The sequence below is a fragment of the Sorex fumeus genome, unplaced genomic scaffold, assembly GCF_029834395.1.
Source record: "Sorex fumeus unplaced genomic scaffold, SorFum_2.1 ptg000054l, whole genome shotgun sequence".
Taxonomy (NCBI): domain Eukaryota; kingdom Metazoa; phylum Chordata; class Mammalia; order Eulipotyphla; family Soricidae; genus Sorex; species Sorex fumeus.
The window spans coordinates 37,526,529-37,551,213 of record NW_026606111.1 but is presented as its reverse complement, the minus strand read 5'-3'; the positions used below and the strand labels follow the sequence as shown (position 1 = coordinate 37,551,213).

At 40.3% G+C, this 24,685-nt stretch overlaps 1 protein-coding gene across 10 annotated transcripts in view; it reads left to right on the top strand.

Annotated features, from left to right (window-relative positions):
* Positions 1-24,685, top strand: part of FAM184A (family with sequence similarity 184 member A) — a 140,990-nt gene that overhangs the window by 29,907 nt on the left and 86,398 nt on the right. The gene's annotated exons all lie outside the window — the stretch shown is intronic.

Here is a 24,685-nt window from a genome sequence, read left to right as displayed (position 1 = left end):
TACGTTTAATATTTGAACACCAGTCCCACCACCATTACACTTTTCCACCACCATATTTTGGATATTTCCATTCTGAACCCCAACTGTTTCCCCAAGCAGAACTGAAATAGTTTATTTTGTATTATTATGAATAAACCACTGAAAATGCTCCAAAAAACTTTTCCTTACAGGAGAGTGTGTAAAGATTGTTTTATTTCACCCATGGCCATGGGTCCTGATGTGAAGTTCTTCAGCTGATCTTCTCGGTCCTATCTTGGCATTAAAAAGAAGATCAGCTGAAGAACTTCACATCGGGACCCATGGCCTAGAATAGAATGAACAGGGTGAGAGACTGTCTGAGTTCATCATGTCGACCAAGACCATCCATGGTAGCTCACAGTTCCAGAAGGCAGAATCTAAACGTTGGACATGGGAGTCTCCTGGTGGACGATTCCACAACGAAATAGACCACATCATATTCAGTCGACGGTTTTGCCTGACTGATGTCGCTGTTGTCCCAAAATTTCGAACGGGATCGGACCACCGTCTCCTTCATGCAAAATTCTATTTCACGGAGCGGGGAGAAAGGGCTGCAAAGTTCAAAAAGAGAATTCCCAGAACGACCACCAACTGGGAACTCTTTGGCACTATTGCGGCAACATGGGAAGATGCCATAGTTGACAACATTGACGAGGAATACGATCGACTGGTTCAGCACCTCCATGAATGTGCAAGGAACGCCAAGAGAGAGATAGCCACAAAAAATGCCTGTCTTTGAAAACTCTTGAGCTAATTTGCCAGGGTGGTTTGGCGCATGCCTCAGGCAACGGCGAGCTTGCAAAGCAGTGCAGAGATGCGATCAAGGAAGACCTCAAAGAGAGAAGAGCAGAAGTACTGGTAGATGCGGCAGAAGCCGGGAAAAGTATTCGTAATGCCCGCCTGTCCTTCGCCAACTAAAAGACCAAGATGGCTGCCCTCCGACGTCCCGATGGATCCATCACATCCTCCACAACGGCAATGGAGAAGATTATCCATGACTTCTACTCAAATCTCTTTGATAGCCATGTCCACTTGCCGACATACCAAATTCCACAGGATGGATATGTTGTCCCCAAGTTCTCCCTTCCGAAATCCAACACGCCATTTCGTCGGTAAAGAAACAAACAGCACCCGGCCCAGACAAGGTCAGACCTGAACACCTGAAGAACCTGCCGTCAGTACTCATCAATACACTGGCTCGGCTCTTCACTCGCTACCTGTCTGAATGCAAGGTTCCGTCCCAATGGAAAACCAGCAGGACCGTACTACTGTTCAAGAAGGGAGACATCCATGACATTGGCAACTATCGCCCGATCTGCCTGTTGTCTGTCATCTACAAGTTGTTCACTCGAGTCATCCTAAATAGGATTGGCAGAACACTAGATGAAGGACAACCATGCGAGCAAGCAGGGTTCCGCAAAGGATTCAGCACCATCGACCATATCCACATGATAACCAAGCTCATTGCGGTTCTCGGGAGTTCAAGATGCCGCTCTGTTTAACGTTCATTGATTTAAAGAAGGCCTTTGATTCTGTTGAGACGGAAGCGGTCATTGAAGCCCTAGCCAATCAGGGCATTCAAGCCCAATACATCAAGATCCTCCGTGAGCTGTATTGCGGATTCACTACCAGGATCTCACCATTCTACAAAGAAGTGATCATTGATGTCAAGAGTGGGGTTCGGCAAGGTGATACCATTTCACCGAAACTCTTCAGTACCACCCTCGAGAACATCATGCGACGACTGGAATGGGAAGGAATGGGAGTGAAGATAGATGGTCGGCAACTACACCACCTCTGCTTTGCTGATGACATTGTTTTAATAACACCAAACATCAGCCAAGCGGCACAAATGCTGGCCGACTTTGACCGTGAGTGTGGAAAGGTAGGACTACAGCTGAATCTTACGAAGACAATGTTTATGAGAAACAGCCTCGTTCCTGACGCCCATTCGCTCTCAACGGAACGACCATCTCCGAATGCAACAGCTATGTGTACCTAGGTCGAGAAGTGAATATGACAAATGACCTGGCACCCGAGCTGAGCAGGAGGAAGAGAGCGGCTTGGGACGCCTTCAAGAACGTCGAAGAAATAGCTAAGAGGACGAAGAACCTCCGGCTCTGGGCACATCTCTTTGATTCCACTGTTCTTCCTGCATTAACATATGCCTCAGAGAACTGGGCCGTATGCAAACAGGATGAGAACGCTATTCAGGTCTCCCAAAGAAGAATAGAAAGAGCTATGCTTGGAATATCACGTTTCACTCAAATGAGAGAAAAAATCCGGAGTTCCGACATCCTTCGACAATCAAGAATCAGGGACGCTGTTTCATTTGCCAAGGTGTCGAAAATCAGATGGGCTGGTCACGTAATGAGATTTAAAGATGACCGCTGGACTAGAGCTGTTACTGACTGGATTCCACGGGATGTCAAAAGACCGTGTGGCCGCCCACCTACCAGATGGTCAGACTTCTTCGTGAAGATCATGAACGATCGGTTTGAGGCTCTTCATGTTCCCAGAGCGAACAGATGCCATTGGGCTACACTAGCACGCGACAGGGACAAATGGAGACGTTACTGGCGCCCGCTCGAGCAAATCAACGACTAACGGGAAGTTAAGTGATAAGTGATTAAGTGATTTCACCCATGGGGCATTAAGCCTTTCTATAAGAGATTACTAATATTAGTAATAATATATATTAATTATTTAAAATTTGTATATATATCAATTATTATATATATCTAAAAATTTATTTTCCTCTAAGTTTTGTTTCTTTCTACTTTAAACCCCATCAAGTGTAGTGTGCTACTCTTGGAGTATGAGTGGAGTGAGATATGAGATGTTGTACGGCTGAAATGCAGCTGTACAGTCCAGGGATAGGTTTACTGGTGGGTGAGGCTCAGCCCGAGCGTGTGGACAGTGGCCATGAGCATGGTGGCAGTTGAGTTCTGGAGGTTTTGGGCTGCTGGGGGTGGGTCCCTTGGGGTGGGATACCCCAAATGAAACAGCCTGGCATGGTCTGGGTCCAGTGGCATGGCTATGACATGTGTCATTTTATGCTCTGTTCCAAGAGAGAAGGGCAATGAATCTCCTTTTCATCTATTAAGACTGTCTCCTATACCTAGATATTGCCACCATCACAAATGCCATATGTACGAAATTGAATTAATCATCTTTTCCACAAGACATATCACATAAAATAAGTAATGAAGAAGAAACACCAGAAAACATACTTACCATCCCAACCTAGTATTTTTGTCTGAGTCTATCTAAAATCACACCACTTAGGATAGAATCTAGAATACGATTTTCCTCATCCTATTTTTTTTAATGTTTCTTACTTTGAAGTAGATTTTTTTTTTCATTCCCATTCCTCTCAAAAGTCAATATAGACCTTATTAAAGTCTCTCCTACTTCAGTTTATTTTGCTCAGTGTCTTGGTTCGTCTAACAAATGTAATGTTTCACAAGTGTTCATTTTCTCCTTGTTCTTTACCAGTGTAAATCTAAATTACTTTGCGTGGTTTTTATATATTTGTTGTTTTAAAAGCCTACAGAGTTTAAGCACCTATGTTATTCTGGATTCTATAGTAAAGTCAAGATTTAATTTATTTGTACACATACATATTACTAAAAGTGAATCTTTATTCAAATCTGATATTTTAATTAAGCAGGAGGATTATTAGACTGAGGTGGCACTAATGCCATGCTTGCCTCTATATAAGCAAATCAGAATGTACACATGTGAATTCAGGTTATAAAATTGAAACCTAAGCCTGATTAATCAGAAATAGCTAGCTATTGTGATTTTCATAGCCACATGATTTTTTTTCATTTTGTGTTTGCTCTTCTCTGTAAAGAACTTTTCCCTCTTCTGGTAAATGGAATGCCCCTTATCAACCAATTAAGTGGTGTTGCTCAGTTTAAATACAATTTTGCTCAGATCGAAACACAGAATTTTAAGTATGTTATAGTTTATCTTTTAGCACTATAAAATAAATCATACTTACATGTTATATATATAATATAACATGTAAGTATGATTTATTTTAAGATCCTGACACATGATTGTGGAGGCTTAAAAAATGTCAAGATCTGTAGTCAGCAAGCTGGAACACCGGAAGAGTTGATTGTGTAGTTCCAGTTCGGGGGCAGAAGGCCAATATTCCAGTTCAGTTAGTAAAAAGAAATTCCCTCTTGAGCTGGAAGAGCTGGCCTTAACATTTTCAGTGTTGTCCACCCCACCTTACCCCACTCCACCCTACAGAAGCTGAATGAATATTCTCTTGTGTACAAAGGATTCTTCTCCAGGATGGGTGGCAGACTGAAACTGAGAAGCAAGTGTCAATAATAATGAAAACTAAGATCACATCTGTTTCCTTTTCAGATCCTAACCTCATACCGTTAGTGGTGTGAGGATAGAAATCTAGCATGAAAAGGAGAGTAGGGAAAAACGCAAATATCTGGAACCTAAATGTGCCATTGAAAACCTAATACATTGTAGGGTGACATTGCTTTGTCCTTCTTCCACAAGAAGCTTACGTTTATCTGGTTACACCCATCACAGTGCTCCTGAGGCACTTCCATTCCATTGTGTTTATCTGTAAACAGTCTTCCCAATGCTCTCCTCCCCACCCAATCAGCTTTCCCCCTAATCAGACTCTGTTAACTTGTAAGGTTAGATTCCTCAGAAATCTATGATTTTATATGTATGAGTGAATATTGCCTTTCTCCTCTCCTTATGCCTTATGAACAGTTTACTTTAAAGCAATATCCTTTTTGTATAGATACAGAAAGACTGTTAACATTATGCTTTGTAACTTAGGATTTGATTGGCTTTGAATATTATTCACTCCCAGGCATCTGCTTTCTCGACTTAAGCCTCAGTTGCCCTTAGTTCCTAACACCCCAAAAGCAGGGTCCCGACGAGGGACTGAATGGACCCAGGGCAAGCAATGAGCTACCCTGGCATTGAAATGGGCCAGGCTAAAGTGCCATGATTCTTAACTATAAGTTAAGAGTTTGATTATAGGCAAATGCTGTCATGATCCAAAGGTAACGACGAGACTAGGATCCTGCTAGGGGTGGGAAAGTCTGTCTGGCCTGAGCACTGTAGTCTGAGATCGAGATGGCCCTAGGAGAGCAATTCTATAAGTTTAAGATATTTCTTACTGTATCCATACAAAATGATTTATGTTATATATTCTTACATGCTTGTAGGACAAGGAGAGGAGAGACACACCCACTGGGATCCCGCTCTAGGGTGGGTTGTCCTGCTGAGAAAGGATCTGTCCTAGGAGCAGCTTTCCCTGAGGCTAAGAGTTCTACCCTTATTGATTGTGACCACACCTATGTGTAATTATTACCCCAACCCCTCATGCTTTAACTAGACTGTAAGAGTGGGCTGGGGGGGTCAGAAGAAAGGAGAAGGGGATCAGAAGGAAGAGAAGGATGAAGGGGGATGGAGAAGGAGAATGAAGTAGCATGGGGGAGGAAGAAGGAGAGGAGGTGGCAGAGGCAGAGAAAAGAGACTGATGTGGATGGAGAGAAGATTGGAATAAACTGCGACTAATACCAACCAGCCTTGCCCTCGTTTCCTTCCTCCGCTTGCCCATCGCCATCGACCTCCTCGGGGTGGGGAAGAAGGGTGAGACTACCGAACGCGGGCGGCAGGAGAGGTAGAGCCACCGCTGTGTGCCGTGCCCCCTTTGTGTGAGTTTACACAATATGTAAGTGAGAAAATAACAAAAAAAGAAATTAGAGTTTCTGAAAACAACTAGAGAACAAAGCCATGTGTTTTAGAAAGTTTGGAATACAGAAAATGCAGTGCTAACAAAGAAGTTCACAGTAATAGAGGGTATATCGGGAAACAAGAAGATCTTCGAGTAAACCATCAAAACTCACATCTCAAGGAACTAGAGTCAGCAGAAGAAAGGAAACAAAAAAGAATAGAGTGAAAATAGAAGTCAAAGACAGATCTGGAGAGATAATACTGCAGGAAGGGCACTTGCCTTGCATGTGGCTGACTCAGATGGTTCCTTAAGCTTGCCAGGAATAATCCCTGAAGCACAGCCAGGAGTGATCCCTGAATACAAACCATCAGTAAAACCAAGAGCTGGTTTTGTTTTGTTTTGTTTTTGAAAAGAATAAACATCTTTGCAAATCCCATCACACCATTCAACTCTGTATCCAGAATCCTAACTACATCTATTAGCTAAGATAAATAAAAGGAATTCAAATTGTAGGGGAAAAGGTAAATTGATCAGCTTGGCTGGAAGTGAGTGAATCTGTTCTCAGGGATTTCCCCTCCAGTCTGTACTGTGGAGAAGGAGATCTAATGTAGAGTTCACCAGCAAGGGTATGAGTTTGACAGATGGTGCCTTCCTACGGCTTCAGCCCCTTAATGCTTGATATTTTCTTGCCCTTCTCTGTTGCAGTATTGTAAATATAGGATGGTAGTGGTTTCAGATATTGTGTATACCTCTTTCTGCTCCCCAAGGCAAAGTCCTGCACCTTAGAACCCCCTTCCCACTTGCAGGATTTCTTCTGTGGAGAAAGCATCTCTTCTGTCTGTAGGTGAGCTTTTATTTTATTCCTTGCTGCGAGCTTTGTTCACTAGGGTTTCACACCATCTTCTATATGCAGGAATCCTAGTGTTGGTATAGATTTGCTATTTTCGTGGATGATGTTAACAGAAGTTCTCTCTGTTTTAACATTCTGGCCTTATTCTCTGTTGTGAATTATATTTCAAAGCTATTTAAAAAAATCTGAAGGTTTAGTTACTCAGGAATAAAAACAGGAGTAATCCTAAAATCAGGGATTATATAACAAGAAGTCTGTATGAGTTTCTCTGCCATTTCATTCTGTGTTAAGCAATAATTTGTAATTCCAAAAATTTAATGTGCTACTTATTTATTTCTAATAACAAAATAAAAATATTAATGACTGAGTCATCTTGCTACATTTTAGAGAATTATGGATTACTATATGTGATTGCTAAGCTATTTGCTTTAGTTTTATTTTCATGGTTATAGACAAGATATTTTTATTATTTTGTGAAAAATAGTGGAAATAGGTTAGAAAAAGAAATATGTGCATTTTTGTTTTAGTCACTATTTTTTTGTGAAGATTTTGAATTATACAACTTGAAAGCTCTTTCCTGGAATTTCATTACCTTTCTTCAGATTCTTTTAGAATGGCACCGAGATTTTCTCAGTAGGGAGAGCATTGTAATATTTGTCTCATTAGACTATATGTAGTTCCTGCTGAGAAGTGAATTGAAACCTGAAAATGCTTATTACCACAGGAAACGAAAGAAAAAATATTTCAAAAGAACAGAGTTACCTCTTAACATCTAATATGAAATACTACTGTTATATTTCAGAATTCTTGACATAAATTAAGTATGCATATAGTATTTATTCTTTTTTAACTACTGAATTAATTTTATATGCCCTTATCTTTGCACTCAGTAAAGTAATAATTGACTTAAGTCTTTTTTTTTCCTCATTCAGTCTCTCCTTTTGGCCATCAGAATGGCAGAAGGTAATGAACGTGTAAGTTTTTAAAAGACCATTTTCTGACTCTTTATTGTTTCTTACCCCTATATTAAATTGGAAATGCCTGAGACCAAAAGTTATTAATGAAAGTATAATAATCCCTTGGTTCTTGGGCAGAAAATGGTCAAGCACAATTAGCCTTAGAGAAAGAAAGATAAGTTTGATGTGTTTTTAGAAGTACCTACTGTGCAGTATAGATTGGAGCTAAAACTGTGGTAGACCTTGTTGTCAGAAACTGAGTTCTAATCATTTTAACTAAGTGCTATTCCAGGTTACCTCGGAATAGTTGGGGTGTATGCGTGTAAGTAGTTGAACTTGGTAGATGCTGTACAAGGATCCCTTACAAGGTACGAACTGTGGTCAAAAACAGAATGAAATGAGTAAAAATAACCTCGTCATACTGAACAGTTAGGAGAGGATACATCTTCTGCTTTGAATTAACCACCACATGCCCTTGCCATGACCTTCTCCTTAATAACTCTTGAGTCTTCAGGCCTCACTCACCTCTCCTCCCTGTAGAGTTTGTGTTTGGAGCCTTAGGGGTCTCCTGAGTTATCTTGGTGCCTCAGACTATTGCTCAGTCTCACTCCATCCAATATATCCTCTTCAAAAACAACCAATTTTTAATTTTGTTTTTCTTCTTGGACACAGCCAGGTGTGCGTGGGGGCCACTCCTTGCTCAGTACTCAGGACTTATTTCCAGTGATGTTCTGGGGTCCGTGCAGTGCTTGATATTGAGCCCCACAGCTCCTTTGAACTGGCTATGCTTGCTGAATTAGCTGCTCAGCTCCATATTCCCCTTATTAAAATTTTTAATTTATTAAAGAATTATGGTTTACGAAGTTATTGACAGTTGAGTTTTAGGCATATATTTTCAACACCAATTTTGCCATCACTCTCAACTTCCCTCCACTAGTTTTCCCATACTCGGGCCCCACCCCTCACACCCCACTTCCTGCCTGCCACTTTGACAGGAACATTTACAGAGTTTGATGGTTGCAGCTTAGTTCTCATGTTTTCAGTGTTATTGTGTCTGTACTTTGGATAAGCAGCTAAACCATTCTCCCATGTCATCAGTATAATGGTAGCCCTGACCCCTGTTCCCCTATTATTTCCCTTTCTCATCATCTTCCTTCCCCCTTTAATTTCTTTCCTTTGTCCTCTGCCTCCCTAAAATCAGGGTAAGGTGTGATCTAGGCATCCCCTCCTTCACTACATTACATTTCCACGTCCAGGTATTCTCAGATAAGTGAGACCATCCTGTGTTCGTTTTCAAATGCAAATAAGAGCAGGTTACTACTTTGCTTACTTAATTTCTTGAGTCTCCCTTACCTCTAAAGAAAGATATATTTATTAAATTCAGTAATTTTTTTTTGCTGGTATATTAGGGTGTTTCCTTAGAGAAAATGCAATTATGGAAATTTAGGTACTCCCGAGTTTGCCCTGTGTCTCAACACATAATTGTTGGGGGGAGAAAGTGACTTTAAGCTTAGATTGAAGAGTGGGAGCCTATCAGGTACAATTTTAAAGGCAACACAAAAGTTTTCTTTCCAAATGTATGTAATGGGAAACTATGGAAGGACAATAAATAGGGGCTATTGTGGCTTATATTTTGAGATAACCACTCTGGCTCTTGAGTAAGGAATGGATCGTATTGTGCTTGAGCAGAACTTTATCAGTTAGCAAGTTTTGCAGAGGAGTCAGAAATGATGGTTGTGTAATCTCACACACAAGGGGCACGGCACACAGCAGTGGTGGCTCTATCTCTCCCGCCGCCCGCGTTTGGCAGTCTCACCCTTCTTCCCCCCCGGGGAGGTCAATGGTGATGGTCAGGCAAAGGAAGGAAACGAGGGCCAGGCTGGTTGGTATTAGTCGTAGTTTATTCTGATCCTCTCTCCATCTACACCAGTCTTCCTTCTCTGCCTCTGCTCCCTCTCCTTCCTTCCCCCATGCTACTTCATTCTCCTTCTCCATCCCCCTTCATCCTCCTCCTCCTTCTGATCCCCTGCTTCTTCCTTCTCCACCCCCAGCCCACTCCTACAGTCTAGTTAAATCCTCACTCCTTGAGGAATTGGGGGAACAATTACACATAGGTGCGGTCACAATCAATAGGGATAGAAGTCTTAGCCTCAGGGAAAGCCACTCCTAAGACAGATCCTTTCTCAGCAGGACTATCCATCCACCCTAGAGCGGAATCCCAAGGGTGTGTCTCTCCTCTCCTTGTCTGACAAGCTTATAAGCATATATAATATAAATCATTTTGTATGGATACAGTAAGAAATATCTTAAACTTATAGAATTGCTCTCCTAGGGCCATTTCGATCTCAGACTACAGTGCTCAGGCAAGATAGTCTTTCCCACCCCTAGCAGGATCCTAGTCTCATCATTACCTTTGGATCATGACAGCATTTGTCTATGATCAAACTCTTAACTTATAGTTAAGAATCGTGGCACTTCGGCCTGGCCCATTTTGATGCCAAGGTAGCTCATCGCTTGCCCTGGGTCCATTCAGTCCCTCGTTGGGACCCTGCTTTTGGGGTGTTAGGAACTAAGGGCAACTAGGCTTAAGTTGAGAAAGCAGATGCCTGGGAGTGAATAATATTCAAAGCCAATCAAATCCTAAGTTACAAAGCATAATGTTAACGGCCTTCCTGTATCTATACAAAAAGGATATTGCTTTAAAGAAAACTGTTCATAAGGCATAAGGAGAGGAAAAAGGCAATATTCACTTATACATATAAAATCATAGATTTCTGGGAAACTGACCTTACAAATTAACAGAGTCTGATTAAGGGGAAAGCTGATTAACTGGGTGAGGAGGAGAGCATAGGGAAGACTATTTACAGATAAACACAATGGAATGGAAGTGCCTCAGGAGCACTGTGATGGGTGTAACCAGATAAACCTAAGCTTCTTGTACTCCAACAATGGTGGTTTGCATTCAGGCAGTTGCTGTAGATGTGGAGAAATGTGTAGAGATTTGTGATATATTTTGGAAGTATAGCTGATAGAACCTACTAATGAATTCATGTTGGGTGAGGAAAACAAAATTTAAAAAATATAAAAAATTAAAAATATGTGTATTTCCACAGGTGAGACATTTGTATATTTTCATTCTTTAACAGTACAATTTCGGTGTGGATGAAGAAAATGTGAAATTTAAAATATAGGTACCTGTATTCAAAATGGGCCAAAGGGGGTAGGGCATTTGCTTTTCACACGACTGACCAGGGTTCAATTCCTCTGCCCCTTTCAGAGGGGCAGAGCCTGGTAAGCTACTCATGATGTATTCAATATGCCAAAAACATTAACAACAAGTCTCACAATGGAGATGTTACTGGTGCCTGCTGGAACAAATCAATGAACAATGGGCAGACAGTGCTACAGTGTTCAAAATAGTTAAGGAAAATATTGTAAGCCCTGGCTTAGATAGTAAATGTTAATATTAGATCACTTGATTATTTGACATCCCGTTACTCATTACTTTGCTCAAGTGGGTGCCAGTAATGTCTCCATTTGTCTCTGTCACGTGCTAGTGTAGCCCAATGGCGTCTGCTGGCTCTCGTAACATGAAGAGCCTCAAACCGATTGCTTAGGGTCTTGACGAAGAAGTCTGACCATCTTGTAGATGGGCGGCCACACGATCTTTTGACGTCCTGTGGAATCCATTCGGTAATGGCTATAGTCCAGCAGTTGTCTCCAAATCGCACAGAGCCAGAGGTAATGCTCAAACAATATTGACGTGAACCCAAAATAAAATGGGGTATTTTAAAGAATTCTATTGAATTTAGTATTGGTATGGTAGGGTGCTTAAAAAATATACCGAAGTTATCTGTATTGCAAACCATAATGCCCAAAAGTAGAGAGAGTATGGTGGAAATTGTCTGCCATAGAGGTGGGGGGAAGGGTGTGATGGCGGGGGTGGAAGGTGCAGGGGGATACTGGGGACATTGGTAGCGGAATATGTGAACTGGTGGACGGATGGGTGTTCGATCATTGTATGACTAAAACTCAAACATGGAAGCTTTGCAACTATCTCATGGTGATTCAGTAAAAAAAAAAAAGATGTATACTAAAGTAATACTGATTTATGTTGTATAAAATATTATTCAATCCTATATGGCTTCCATTGTCTGGATATTCCACACTTACTTTTGCTCTGGATATACCCTTCTTTACTTGGTTGCTCCCAAGTTTGGCAATTATGAATAAAGCTAGTATAAACATTCATGTGTAGGTTTTTGTGGGAACATAAGTTTTCAGTTCATGTGGATAAACACCAAGGAGCACAGTTTCTGGGACAGACATATGGTGAAAATGTGTTTTGTAAAAAACTGCTAAACTCGACTGGCTGTACCATTTTATATTTCTACCAGCAACGAGTGAGACTTCTTGGCTGTACCATTTTATATTCCTACCAGCAGTGAATGAGAGCTCCTGTTGTTTCATATCCTTGCCAATATTTGGTGTTGCCAGTGTTCTAGATGTTGACCATTTTAACAAATGAACTCTCATTGTTTGAGATCTAATGATCCTGAGCATCTTTTCATCCAGTTACCCTTTGTATGCCTTTCCCTATCACCCCTTTGGTTTCTGTGCCAAACTGGCGGTGGTCAGGACTTACTCCTGACTTTGTGCTTAGGAATCACTCCAGATGGTGCTTGGAGAACCATTTGTGAGGTTGGAGATTGAATTAGGTCAATTACAGGCAAGGCATGTGCCCTACCCACGATACTATATTCTCCAGCCCTCTGTGTCTTCTTTGTTGATGTGTGTGTGTTCAGACCTTTTGCTCACTGATTGCTGAGTCTTAAGAAGTGTGTGTGTGTGTGTGTGTGTTTGGTACCGGTGACATATTTAGTGGTACTGAGTACCCAAGACTTCTCTCAGTGGTGCTTGGGGGCCTTGTCTCCTGGCAGTGCTTGGGGAGCATGCAGTGCTAGGGATTGAACCTAGGGCCTTGCACATGTAAAGTGTATGTTCTATCACTTGAGCCACATTTTTGCCCTTTAAGAATTTAAGTCTTTAAAAACTTGCAAGAAGCCTATTAATCCCTGAATTTAGCCCTTGCTTTCCAATGCTCTGCTTGACAAATGAACTTACTTTTCAGTGGCTTTTCTTTTTTTACCTCTCAGGTCTTCCTTTACTCTGATAATCCATCATTTACTGTGTATACATTACTTTCTTTTTTTCTGGTCTCTCTTGCTTGAGCTATCTACTTTTGGTCAAGACACAATTTGTGTATGTTTCTGTCCCTTCCAGTTTTCTGACATCTTAAGATTCATTGTAAGCCAGAGATTTAGGTAGTATTTTTTGTGGACTTGATAATTTATTATGTTCTACTTTATACAGTCAGTTCATGTAGTCTTCCTAATGACTGGCATTCTAGATTCATAGTGGTGGCTGATTTTAAGGTGCACCATTGTTTTATATACTATTGGGGAGAAAATTACGATTAGGCTAGACAATTGACTGTAAGGTGCATCCAGATTTAGCACATATTTCAATGTGAAAAAAGTGTCTTAGAATCATTGCCCAGTACCATTGTAGACATAAATAGAAAGTATCTGATTATTAATCTCCTAAAATTAGACCCATTCCTCAATTAGATTTCAGGGATTAGTCACTAGGAGCATTTCAGTTTTAACTGGTTCTCGCTGGCTGTTGAAATACAGCTCCAAACATTTTAGGCTTAGCATTGGTTTGCCCTTCTCCACTTGCCACGAGGAACTCAGGTTTATTACAGTGCTCCTGAGGTACTTCCATTCCATTGTGTTTTTCTGTAAATTCTTCCTTATGCTCTCCTACCCAACCAGTTAATCAGCTTTTCCCCTAATCAGACTCTGTTAACTTGTAAGGTTAGATTCCTCAGAAATCTATGATTTTATATGTATGAGTGAAATATTGCCTTTCTTCCTCTCCTTATGTCTTTTGAATAGTTTAATGCAATGTCCTTTTTGTATAGATACAGAAAGACAGTTAATATTATGCTTTGTAACTTAGAATTTAATTGGCTTTGAATATTATTCACTCCCGGGCATCTGCTTTCTCGACTTAAGCCTCAATTTCCTTTGGTTCCTAACACCCCAAAAGCAGGGTCCCGACGAGGGACTGAATGGACCCAGGACAAGCGATGAGCTACCTTGGCATCGAAATGGGCCAGGCCAAAGTGCCACGATTCTTAACTGTATGTTAAGAGTTTGATCATAGACAAATGCTGTCATGATCCAAAAGTAACAACGAGACTAGGACCCTGCTAGGGATAGGAAAGACTATCTTGCCTGAGCACTGTAGTCTGAAATCGAGATGGCCCTAGGAGGGCAGTTCTAAAAGTTTAAGGTATTTCTTACTGTATCCATACAAAATGATTTATATTCTATATGCTTACATGTTTGTTGAACAAGGAGAGGAGAAACACACCCAGGGGATTCCGCTCTAGGGTGGATTGATCTCATAATGAGAATCTGTCCTAGGAGGGGATTTCCCCGAGGGAAAGAATTCTACCCCTATTGATTGTGATCGCACCTATGTGTAATTTTTACCCCAATCCCTCATGCTGGGGGAAATATGAGACTGTAAGAATGGGCAGGAGGAGGCAGAGGAGAGAGATAGGAATGAATGGAGAGAGTATTGGAATAAACTGCGACCAAGACCAACCAGCCTGGCCCTCGTTTTCTTCCTTTGCTTGCCCATCGCTGTCGACCTTCCTGGGGTGGGGGAAGCGGCCCGAGACTACCGTGGTTGCGGGACAGATAGACCGCTGCCACTGCTGCACTCTCTATGAGTTTACCTATGCTGGCATTAGGCTTTCCTTCTGTTCACCTTTATCTGTCCACATCAGTGACCATTATCATTCTTTATATATATATATGTTTAAATATTTTATTGAATCAGTGTGAGATACAGTTACAAAGCTTTTGTGATTAAGCTTCAGTTATAAAATGATCTAACACCCATCCCTCCACCAGTGCACATTTTCCACCACCAATGTTCCCAGTATCCCTCCCCTCATCCCCACCCCATCCCACCCCCTACCTCTGTGGCAGGCATCTTCCTTCTTATTCTCTCTACTTTTGGGCATTATGGTTTGCAATACAGATACTGAGAGGCCTCTCATTCTTATCCTGTGCCTTAACTCAGGTCGCTTTTCTTAGAGTTGTCTGCCTTTGCCCTTTCAAGGATTTTTCTTTACTGCAGACTTCTGAAAACCTCCTTGCGCTCGCTCTCTCTCTCTCTCTCTCTCTCTCTCTCTCTCTCTATTTATATATAGTATTCTGTATCTCACAGTTTGACACTTAATATATTATCCAAAAATATCATCTATTTTGTTTTATTTTAAGCAGTTATACTTAAGTGAGAATAAGTAAAGCTATTTTTTGTGGGTTTTTTTTTTCTGAGATGCATAAAAAATGATCTGTGTATATATAATAAGTCTTTAAAAATTTAAAAATTGTTTGATTCATTTATAATAAGTCTTTAAAAATTTAAAAATTGTTTGATTCATTTATTTTTTTCGGTTAAAATTTGGTATCATGGAGCCAATTGAACACACCATAAGTAATAAACTTTGTATAAGCCTTCTTTTTGATATTTTAAAAGTTAAATTATTTGGAAAGTAGATGTTTCTATTTTATCATAGAAGATAGTTCCTTCTACATTGAATTTATGTGATCCAAATGATTTTTCTACCAATAGTTACTGAAATATTTATGTATAGAGAGAAAATGTATTTTTAAAGTTCTTTCCCAAAGTAATTGAATTTTAAAACCCTTTTTAAAATTAGGCTTTTATGATACCTTTGTCTCAAATCTTTGGCTAAATGAATGACTAATACTCAGAAAGTTTTTTGGTTAACTCCCTCATAAATGTTTCATTTGGACATGAGTTTATTGCGGAATTAACTTTATTACATAATATAAATAGCCTTAGTTATTTTTTTTCCTTTCTAACTTAAAAGAAACTGGGCCAAGAAAATAATGGAAGTGATTAATTACTGGGACAAACCTACCTTGTATGAATAGCAGTTGTTACCCTCCAACTCGCCTGTACTCCTTCTCCAGTTATAATGGAAAATGGATGTGTGATTGAGTATTCTGTGAGATTATAAATTTAGGTTTTATATCCCACACCAGGTATAAAAACTGTTCATTCCTTAATTCTTTTTTTTTTTTGGCAGTGCATGGAATATAGCCCAGCACCTTACACATGCAAGGCAGGTGCAATCCAGCTGAGCCATATTTTCAGTCTACAACTATTAAAATCCCTTTACCTATCTATCCTGACTGGTTTCTTCACCAGTCTTATGGTTCCATAAAAAAAGATCTCCATGGTAATGGTTCAGACCTGGCCTTTGGCTTGAATACTGAATTTTGGAAATGGTAAGACAAGGAACCCAGAGGGTCAAATTATTCAGGCAAGTCCTCTTAGGGAAGCAGCATTGGAATGTCTGTGCAGTTATAGGTTAGGTATATAATAATAGCATTAACATGAATGAGCTAATACACAAAAAGTTTAGTAATTTTATATTTTGGATGGAGATTGAACCCAGACCTACCACTGAATTACAACCCCTGCCCCATGTTTAGTAAATACATGTTGTAGGGAAGAATGAATAAAGTATAATTTGGCCATTGAAGTTTTGCTGATAAGCTAGTACATTTATCTAGGTAATTAGATTTAATTTTTAGATTTTCCTCAAAATAATTCTCTTTTTAAAATATGACTTATACTTAGTATTCTTGGAAAGGTTTTGAAAACCTTTGTAAATCAGTTTTATTTCAGTGAGTAATTTTTAAAGAAATTAGCAAGGTATCTTTGAACATTAATTAATGTCCTCTTGATTTTTTTTTCATTAACTGTGTTTTGAAAAAGTCAACCAAAATGCTACGGCATTTTGAGTATTAGTTCATTTAGCTCTGTTAACGTTAATTTTTTAAAAAAGTTTACTCTTTATTGATTATAACAGTAATCTACATTTATCATAGTGAGTTTAGTAATGTCCCAGTTAAAGTTTGGCATATGTATTTACAAACCTTTTCTTTGTCCTTTTTTTTTTTATCATTATTTTTGGTCAGACCCAAGTATACTCAGGACTTCGTCCAGGTTTAGCACTTAGGATCACTTTTTTTCCCCTGAAACAAATATTTAGGAAACAATTTCAGAAAACATTTGAAAAACTTGAAACCACAGGCTCAAGTAAGACCACTGGGTTGTAATTTCAAAATAATGATGATAGGGATTTAAAAAAAAATTATTGAATCAAAGTTACAAAACTTTCAAGACTGAGTTTCAGTCATACAGTGATCAAGCACCCATCCCTCCACCAGTATGCATTTTCCACCACTAATGTCCCCAGTATCCCTCCCGCCACTCCTACCCCATCCTACTCCCTTCCTCTGATGAAGGTACCCTCCTTCTTATTCTCTCTCTACTTTTGGGCATCATGATTGGCATACATATACTAAGAGGTCATCATATTTGGTCTTCAGTCTACTTTCAGCAAACACCTCACATCCCAAGCAATCTCTTGGACTATCATTGATTTAGTGGTCCCTTCTTCATCTCAACTGCCTTCTTCCCCAGGCAGGTTTCCAACCATGGAGCTATCTTCCTGGTCCTTGTCTCTACTGTCCTTGGATGTTAGTCTCTGTATGTTCTTTTATATTCCATAAATCAGTGCAGTCATTCTATGCCTGTCTTTCTCTTTCTGACTCATTTCACTTAGCATGATACTCTCCATGTTCATCTACTTTATAAACAAATTTCATGACTTCATATTTTCTAACAGCTGCATAGTATTCCACTGTGTAGTTGTACCAAAGTTTCTTTAACCAGTTGTCTGTTCTCAGGCACTTGTTTCCAGATTCTGGCTATTGTGAACAGTGCTGCAATAAACATACAAGTGCATGTGTCATTTCTACTGTGCTTTTTTGCATTCCTGGGATATATTCCCAGAAGTGGTATTGCTGGGTCATAAGGGAGCTCAATTTCTGGTTTTATGAGGAATGTCCATATTATTTTTCCAAAAAAGGCTGGACCAGTTGGCATTCCCACCAACAATGAATGAAAGTCCCTTTTCCCCTGCATCTGCACCAGCACTGGTTGTTCTTGTTCTTTTTGATGTGTGCCTGTTTCTGTGGTGTAAGGTGATATCTCATTGTTGTTTTGTTTTGCACCTCTGAGGGCTCACTTTTGATCACTCCTGGCAAGGTTCAAGGGACCAACCAAGGGCTCAAGGGCAGTATGCATGGCAAGTGCCTTACCACCATACTACCTCTCTAGTCACAGACTTTGAAATAATCTGCATACACATTCATATACTACTTTTTCCTTCAGTAATTTTTTTGGAGGGGTGGGAGAGAAAGTTTGGACCGTATTTGGTGGTATTCATTGGCAGTTCCTGGCTTTGTGCTTGGAAGTGACTGCTGGACTATATGAGGTACCAGGCATTAAATGCAGGGTTGGCCAAAAGAAAGGTAAGTGCCTTACCTGCTGTACTGTCTTTCCATCCCTATTATATTTTAATTATTGCCAAAGTGTTAGTCAAGGCTGAGGTGGTAGTTCAGTGACAGGACATGTCTATGGATGTGTTATGCCCAGTCCTCAGTCTCTGTTATAGCAAAAATTAAAATTAAAAAAATGCCTCAGGCCTGCATAACTGAACCCATAAGCCTTCTTGCTGTCCTCAAATGGTTTAGTGAAGTTGGGGTTCTGGATGCTACCCTTGAGGGCTTCAGCTTCTTGACCTTACATAAATGTAATTACTTCCAGCAGACCTTCCCAAATACCATCAGACTGGAAAGTAAGAGTTTATGGAGTGTAGAAGAGACATAATTTAGTCCAAAATAGCCAACAATGAAAATTATTTCAAAAACTTTTATAGGTAGGTAGCATTTTTAAAAGTGAGGATCTGGAACTGTTCTAATTTTATCTGTGGGGAAGACTGCCTGAAAATCTTCATAGAAATAGTAAAAATTACTCTCTATTGCTTATTCATGATGAAATATATAGTTAAATTGTGTGTTATTGGCATAAATGGAGCTATGAAATTGCTGAAATGATTGTACTATCCCATTCAATGAATGTTCATAATTCTAGAAAAACTGCAAATGGCTCTAATGTCTTTTAAAATAGTTATGAAAAGAGACATTAGAGATTTTCCTTCTCCTGTGTGGACAATAATAACCAATTTTATGGATGATTATGATCATTTACTGAAGTTTCTTTTAAAAGTAGTATTCTCTTTATAAATAAAATGATACAAATAATAAGAGATTATCATACAGTGTTATATTTTTTTAAAATGTCATTTTTTAAATGTCAATAACCGGTTGCTCTTTTAACCATATTTATTATTACTATAGTAGTACAAATAAAATCCATATTTAATATTGAAAAGCTTGAAGTATTTAGAAATTAAATCAGGTAAGGGAGAGGAATCCAGTTAGGGCCAGTTCTAGTACATTAAGTTGTATCTTATATTCAAAGAATATAGACATTTATATTAACTTCGTTTGAGAATTATAAATTAAAAAGAAAGATACTGATACATGATTACCTTTACAATGATGTAGAAAAATGAATTTAGGATAATACATCAAATTAAGGTTAACTATAAGTTTTTATATAAAGTCTACAGGTGGACTCAATTGAATATGGTCTTAATTTGGGACCAGTACACCTGGTGGTACTCAGGGCTTACTGCTGGGTCTGTGCTCAGGAACCATTTCTGGGTGAGCTTGTGGGACTATGTGCAGTTTCAGCATTAAATCAGGGTTGGCCACATGCAAAGCAAGCACTATAACTTCTGTTCAAGCTCTTCAGCCCAGCAATACACCCTTTTCTATAGCTGCTGAACTCTACTATTGTGGGAAAGTGTTCCCAGACTATACAAAAAATAAATCCTATTTATTTTATGAAAGTAAATAGCTGGGGCCGGAGTGATAGTACAGGGGATAGGGCGTTTGCCTTGCACATGGCTGATCAGGGTTCAATCCCCGGCATCCCATATGACCCCCCCCAAGCACTGCCAGGAATAATTCCTGAGTGCAGAGCCAGGAGTAACCCCTGAACATCATTGGGTGTGACCCAAAAAGAAAAAAAAAAGCAGCCATCATATTTAGTGTCAGACCATATAGTTTGCTGCCCCTAGATTAAAACATAAAGTGTATCAGAGATCTCACCATAAAACTTGATGGTTATGTGCTTTTTTTTTGTTTACTTTTCTCATTATTTCCAGTCTCACTTAATGCTCCATTCTCCTTTAATTTCATCTTTTTAATCACATCGTTGTGTACTACTGAGCGTTTGTTTCTTCGGATATTTAGACTCTTATAATACTCACAGAATATTCCAGCATACTAAATGTATTCCATTGCTGAATCAGGGTACCAGTGGCTTTATTTGTTCCTAATAATTTGAGTGAAGACTGGTCAAATATTCAGGAAGACAGAATTGGAAAGGTTTATCAGGTTGTGGCAAAGCTAGAGTGGGGGCTTGTGTTAAAGGTTGTTTTAAGGCCTGAAAGGCAGCCTCTTGTTCTTGTCCCCCCAAAGTGGGATCTTTCTCACATCTGTCAGGTTTCCATACAGAGGTTTTGCTGTTTTCCTGGGTTTTACAACCCAGAATCTATGCTGTCCAGTACAATATCCATAGACTTAAAGTTACCTTTTGGTTGTGGGTGTAGGAATATGAAGTGTAGTCTGGATTATCTCTGGTCGTATGGCTTTGGTTCCTGGGGTTGAAATTACTCCCAGGTACTTAGCTTCTTGTTTATTGAGCTGGGCCTTACTTCTAGTAATTTTGTATCCCCAAATGCCAAAAAATTAAGGGTCTCAATGATTATTTTCATGTTACTTCTGTAGGGGAGCAGATTATAGAACATCCATCTATTGGACGATTTTCCGCTTTTTTTTTTTTTTTTTTTTTTGCTTTTTGGGTCACACCCAGCGATGCTCAGGGGTTACTCCTGGCTCTGCACTCAGGAAGTACTCCTGGCGGTACTCAGGGGACCATATGGGATGCTGGGATTCGAACCCAGGTTGGCTGTATGCAAGGCAAACGCCCTACCTGCTGTGCTATTGCTCCAACCCCAATTTTCCACTCTTTTAATTGCAAATCTTCCAGATCTCTGCAAACACTTGACTAAATAAATGGGCACTATCCCAAATCCCATGGGGAGGCACAGTGCAGGTGAGACATGTGAACCACTCCCAGGGTGGTTCTGAATAGGTATTGTGAGTCTTCTGCTATGGGAATGCAGAAAAAAGGCATTCTTTAAAAAAAAAACTTTATTTAAATACCGGGGTTTACAAACTTGTTCACAGTACAGTTGGTATGGGCTAACTAAATGGTTCAACACCAGCCCCACCAGCAGTGTGATCATCCCTCCACTATTAGCCCCAAGTTTCTTCCCCAAGCCTGCCCCATTGGCAGGCGCAACATTTGTTTTACATTACTTGTTAAAACAAAATGGTAAGTATAATTATCAAAAAGCAGTCCAGTAAAAGAAAATTTGTGAAAATTGTTATATCTCCCAATGGTGTTATTATCATTTTCTGAGGATTTACTGAGCAAACTAGTTGGTTGCTCATTGAGCCTTTTGTGTTATTGTTTTCACTTATTGAGCTTAGTTGGCCTCTATGCTACTTTCCCATCTAAGTTGCTGTGCTCCTGCTGGGCTGTCAGGATTGTGGAATTTGGAGGGGTTGTGAGGCTGCATATGTGGCTGTTTACTTCAGAAGCTCCAGGATTTGCTACTTTGGAGTTTTATTGGCTTGGCATTTCTGCAGATAAATAAAGCAGTGAAGTTGGACCGTTTGTGTGGTGGCAGTGGAGGGGGTGTTGTTGTGGTTTCCAGGGATTCAGTTGGGTGGGGACTCAGCTCACTGCCATCCCAAGGGTGACCCAGAGTTTTTTGCCCAAAGGCCAGTGCAGTGAGTTTCTGCAACTTGACTTGTATCTCTTCTGAGGTTTGCATAGCTGTGAAGTGTGGGTGTAGTTGCTAGGACTTCTGGCAATATGGGGGTGTGTGTGTGTCGGGAGAGGGGGGTTGGGGGGAGGGGGGTTGCGGCTACCTGTCTTCATTCCAAGAAGACTCCTCTTTCAGTCCCCAAATCAGTGTTCAGTCCCCAAACCGGTGTAATTGGGAGTTTCATTGTCTGGGCATCTCTGCAGAGATTAGTTGTGAAACAGCCAAGTTGCACTATTTGTTTGGTGGCAGCTGAGGGTGTGGGTACAGTTGTTGGGACTTCAGCAGGACTTGGACTCACCTGACCCCCCTCCGAGGGTGCCTCAGAGTTTTTAGCCCAAAAACAATGTATACTTGCATTCAGTGCATTCTTATCACTTCTCAGATTAGTCATGAAGCTGTGAAACAGGGCTGTTTACATTTAGGCAGCTGTGGGATGTGGGTTATAGTCAGTAATTTTGTTTGTTTGTTTTTGGACCACATACAACAGTTCTAAGTGCATCATCCTTTTGGCTCTGTGATCAAGGATCACTCCTGCCAGGTGGTGCAGGGACTCAGACCAGGAAAGGCTATATGCGAGGCAAGGGCCTTAAGCGCTGTACTATCTCTCTGGCCCGGAAAAAGGAATTCTTTAGGTCTAACATTCAGCTTTGATGTCCCTCCTGGGATCAGGGAGGAATATGTCCAAAGACACACAATGCTTTAGGGACTGTGGGACAGATTGGAAGAATATATTCATTCATCACAATCACAATCACAAATCATCCTGTTAATCGTCGATTGCCTCAAGCAGACCCCAGTAACGTCTCCTTCATCCTAGCCCTGAGATTATATTCAAGGCTCTTTAGGAGAATGAGACCCATCATTGTTACTGGTATTTGGCATACTGGGTACGCCACCGGGAGTTTACCAGACTCTGCCGTGTGGGCAGGCTACATTCGGTAGCCTGCCAGTTTGTCCAAAGTAGGAATGAGATAATAAGATGTCATAATAGGATGTCCAGGAGCTGGTTTTTATAGTCTCTGAGTCTTGGCCGCTGATGGGATTACACGGCGCCAGGGGGCCAGTTGGTGGGTGTGATCCCCGCCTACTGGAATTTGGAGGATCTGGGTGGAGGATGCTGGGCCCAAATCCGAGTAGGCTTGGAGATCTCGGCCCCGGAACCCGCGTGACTTTGTCCCTCTGCCAGTACCTTCATGTGTGCGGAGAGTGGCCTCAGCATGGTGGTGGCTGGTCCTGGAGGTCTTTGGCTGCCGGAGCCCTGGTCGGGGCGGGGAGGAAAGCTCAACCCGCTCCCCTCCAAGGGGCCCCGGCGGTGAGGACAGTCAGGCGCGGGGGCAGTGCTCATTCATAGCACTGAAATCTTGTGCTATTCTCTCATTACCCAACGGTAGTCTTAAGAAATTAAAAACAGAATGTTCTCATATGATCCAGTGACTGTACTCTTTTTATTCCAAGAACACAGAAACATTAATTCAGAGCATACCTATGTTCATTGAAGCACTACTTATAATCAAATTCTGGAAACAACTCAGATGCTAATGTGAGATGAAAAGATAAATTGTAGATAAAAATTACTGCTCAGCTGTAAGAAAAGATGAATGCTGCTTTTTGCTGCAACTTGGGTGGAAATAGAGGGTGTCATATTAAATGAAGTTAGTCAAAGGGAGAAGAAAAAATATCAGGTGATCTCACTTGTGTTATACTGGGAAATTAAGGAAATGGATGCTATCCAGCAAACCCTTGACACTTGACAACAAAACTGAATTTACCAAGTAAGGTAAAGGAGAGGATGGGATCAGGCAGGAAGTAGTGAACTAGAAGTCACATAAGAGCAGTGGTAAAAGGGTCTTTGGCATTTTGGTGGTAACAGATTTGCAGCAACTTAATATACCAAAAGCATTAATATTTCCACTATTTACCTATGTCATCTCAATAACAATAAAATATTAAGAATAATTAAAATAATTCTTTGCAAAAATGGCAACATATTTGCATTTTAATTGTTTTTGTTTTGTAGTGTTAGGATTTATTTCTAATAAAATTACATTAAAATAGAAACTGGTTTTTTAGTTTCTGGCTTATGCGTTCTATAGTGTTCACTATTTTAACATTAGAAGGTGTAAGTTTCACGTGATATTCAGGAATACTGTACTCTTTGACCACAGCAGTATGATCAGAGGTGTCAGAAAACACACAAAAATGGAACTGTCCGAGCACCACTGGGAGTAATTCCTGAGCACAGAGCTGGGAGTGAGCACACTTGAGTACCACCAGGTGTGTCCCCAAAACAAACAGAAAGAATGGGAATGTTGCTGTAAAGGGAATATGTTGTTATTTGAATATTAAGGTTGGGTAAGACCCAGTGGAATCCTTAAAATCCAAGAACTAAAATGAAAATAATAACTTCTACTGAGAATACTTTGACTCTAGGAATTCAGCTGGTCTTGAAAGCAGAGGGAAAATTAGGCAATGCGGAAAACTGGAATTTTCTGTGTGAGTAGAAATGTACCAATTATATTTTATGAAGAGACTGAAATAGAAAAGGTTCTACTTTAAAAAACAGATCAGGAGACCCAGAAGAGGGCTCAGTGGCTTGGGATATACTGAGGGCATGTGCGAGGCCATGAGCGCAATCCTAGACATGCCACATGTGCCGAGGTCTTTGATCCTGACACCTGATCCCGATTGATCCTACCAGTGTCTGGGTATCCCCAGCAAGGGGGGGGGGGGGGAAATAGACCAAGAGTAATTAGGAAAGGACTTTTCTAAATTTAAAATATCTTGGACATTAAGATGAAAAAATCCACTGGGAGAATTTGGGGTTTAGACAGAGCTTCTGCTTATTCCAGTTCTCTCTCATCTCTAGGATACCACTGCAGGGCAGAAAACTGCTCACGAAACTTTCTCTTGATCCCCAAAACAGCCCCCCCCCCCAGGAAATAGGTTGGCCTCTTTTGTCTCTCATTAGTAGTAAAACATATGTAATTTTGAATGCTTTAAAATCCTATTCTAAAAAATATCCAGATCATACATTTAACATTGTGCTCTGGTAAAAATTTGATAATTAATCTGATAGTATGAAAACCGTGTGGTGAAATTTCAGTACTTAGCATAACCAGTATTATGTATAGTGAAAG